Source organism: Cryptomeria japonica, chromosome 3 (assembly GCF_030272615.1).
Source record: "Cryptomeria japonica chromosome 3, Sugi_1.0, whole genome shotgun sequence".
Taxonomy (NCBI): Eukaryota; Viridiplantae; Streptophyta; class Pinopsida; order Cupressales; family Cupressaceae; genus Cryptomeria; species Cryptomeria japonica.
The window spans coordinates 663,438,219-663,441,585 of record NC_081407.1 but is presented as its reverse complement, the minus strand read 5'-3'; positions in this window follow the sequence as shown (position 1 = coordinate 663,441,585).

The window sequence follows — 3,367 nt, the reverse complement described above, 5'->3', positions numbered from 1 at the left end:
GATGTTCATAGGTTGGTCTTTCCAACACCTTACAAACTCTCTAGCCAAGGCATCTCAAAAATGGCAAAAGAAATGGGGAAGATAAATGTCACTCATGAGGGGGGTTGTCTAACCTAGTTAGGCTCCTCAAAAGTTGAAATTCGGCCAACTTGGAAAACTCAACTTTTGGGGTGACTAAACAGTCCCTCGGGAGTGGACACATGGCTAAATTTGGCCTTCATCTATAGCTACATCATATGGCCCACTAAAAATGCCCCTAACTTGACCCTAGGAGTTAGTTTAACCCTCTAGAAACTAACCCAAAGTTTACCTATGGGTCAACCCTGAGTTGACCTTTCTAATGGTTCCCTATCCAAGACTTTCTTGGGACCATACTAGGATAATTGAAACATGTATTGGAAAAAAGAAAATTCCTTCCAAGGGACATGTCATTCCCAACTCACTTTACAACACATGTGTCAAGTGACACCACAAAAAAATTACACATCACTAAAATACACATGGCAATATCCCTTTTTGGAATAAATAAATTAAACAATTTCCAAATTAAATACAGAGCCAAGCATAGAATTTACAAATTAAAATACATTTAAAAATGAGGTGTTGTCTGTCCAAATAGATAACGCTTGGCTTCACAAATGCACATAGGTCTAGGTTTGTTTCTCCAAATAGTTTCCATGGTCACATGGAATAATTTTTCTACACATTTAACTTTGCATATTAGTAATTCCAAAAATCACATATAATATTATCATATGAAAAGAATACAATTCAGACATTGCATACAATTTATTTATAATAATCAAATTCCCAATTATCTAATAACATACACATAAAATAATCTACTAAATGGCATCATCATAATCATCATGGAATTAAATCATTTATAGAGCATGCATCCATAATTTTCTAGCATCAAAACAAAGTACTACAAATCAAAGTAAATGACATAATCATATCAATATTATCCAAACATCGGATCATATAAAATCTATGTCCATAATGTATCAAAATATAGTATCAATAGTAGGTCTAACATGAATATAACTGAAATGCTATGACCGCTCGGGGTAGGGCCTCATAGTATTGGACACCAAGATTGTAAAGAAGACTAGGAGCAATGAGTACAAATAGTACTTGGTAAAATGGGAAGGCAAACCAGACTCTAAAGCCATTTTGTTAGATGAAGATCAAATCAAGAAGCATGACACTACATTACATGACCTCATCTCAAGTGGACTTGAGATTCATTCACCCTGAGAGTATGGTGCAGGAGTACCTCATGACTAAGATGATAAGAGAAATAAAGGCTAAAGGTCACACATGGGAATGTGACCTTTAAATCTATGTAATAGGGTAGTCTTGTTTGTTTGATGTTTGATTTGTTTGTAATAAACTCCACCTTGTTACCCAATGACATGGATTTGGCAAATTGATAAGCCACCATGGACAACTTTTGCTGACAACTTTTTGTTGCAAATAGCAACTTCCTTCCAATGGTCACCTCCATTCAAAAGGTGGTTGATAACCATTGAGGAAGGTATAAAAGTTCACTCCCAATCACCATTAGGGGGGGAGAAAGACTCTATAAACATTTGGCATCATTGAAGTAATACTATTCTGAGAATTTCCTAAAATTTTGTTATTCTACACGGTGTACCATATTGTATGAACATTTTGGAATTAGGAAACCATTGGGATGTGTTAGAGTGGCCAATCACCTTTTAGATGCATCAAGTCTAAGGCCTCATCTTATTGATCCTTCGTTGGTGGTTCATGACTTTGGAGGGGATGCAAGTATGGCCAATTTATTTTAGGATTTTGAAGGCCTTTTTGAGGTTAGGACTAGTTGGAGGTGAGGGTTTGATGCATTAAGGTGGGCAACTCCATGTGGCCACCGTGTAAGTGTAAGAAAACAAGTCTCACATCAGGGGTTAAAGTTCTGATCATGACCTAAGACTTATGAATTGGTGTATTTTCCACATCCTAAGAGTTTTCCTTGAGGTTTTTTGGTGAGTTAAGGTCTTTGTCTACACACTCCTTTAAAAAATAAGCCTAATTGGGGCTATTAGGTCTCCTAACCAAAGTAGGGTTTGGATTATTGTGTTCCCAATTGGTCATAACACTTAGGATATGTTTTGTAACTCCCAAAAGGGTGTCCAAATCTAGGATTTTTTATCTGGATATTTTAGGGAAATAAGGAGTTAAGTGTGGAAAATCGGTCTGGCAGGGCTACTAGGATTAGTAGGCCTTGTTGCAGCAATTACCCCAGCTGGTAGAGGGAACCTGAATTAATGGTTGAAGGGGGTTTCTCTGATCTAAAGGACTTCAAATAAAACCTTGTATAGCCTTTGTTTCATTGGAGAAGGGACCAACCCATTGTTGGCCATAGGGTCCTTAGGAGCCTCTAGAAGACCTTATGCGATACTCAATGAAAGAGACGTTGTGAAGAAGTCTTTTAGGAAGAAAGGGATGCGGGACTTTCCTAACTAATATTCCTTGACCCCTTGTATTATTTTGTGTTTTTTAGGGTCCTTGGTGTGTTCTTGGATTAGGGGAACCTATCCTATACCTATACCAGGGCTCTGCATCAATACCTCTCACCATACTAGATTTTTTGACCTTTATCAAGTTATCAAAGCTGACATGACAAAACCTTTTGTGCCATAACCAACTATCTTCAATTTTAGCCACCAAACAACTACTCACATTAGCATTCAAATGAAAAAGATTACCTCTAGTCTGTTTACTAGTTGCAATCAAATATCCTTTGCATTCCATGATCCTACACACTCCACTTTTAAATTCAAGGTGATAGCCATTGTCATTTAATTGTCCAACACTCAACAAGTTGTGTTTCAAACCTTCAAACCAATAAACATCATCAACATTAATTTTATCATTCAGATAAATTAATCATGTACCTTTAACCATAAAGGGTGAATTGTTTCCAAATCTTACTACACCGCCATCAAACTCTTCAACAGATATAAATTTGCTCTTATCACTGGTCATGTGGTGTGAACAACCACTGTCAATTATTTATCCATCACTAGAGTCAAAGTGAGATACCAGAGCCTTGTTACTAGATAAATTCTCCTTAATAGCAACAAAGACAATCTACTTAGTGTCATCATATTCAGATTGCTCATCAATGATACCTTCATCAACTACAACATAGCATTGTTTCTTTCTTTCCCTTTATATTTTCTAAAATTTTCCTTGTTATCACCATTAGGACAGTTTGTAGCTATATGCCCAATCTTATTGCATCAAAAAAACTTGAGAGGAAATTTACCTTTATACTTTCCAGTGCCTCTTGGAAGTCTTTTAGCTAATAGAGCTTCAAATTCCATCAGTTTGCCTT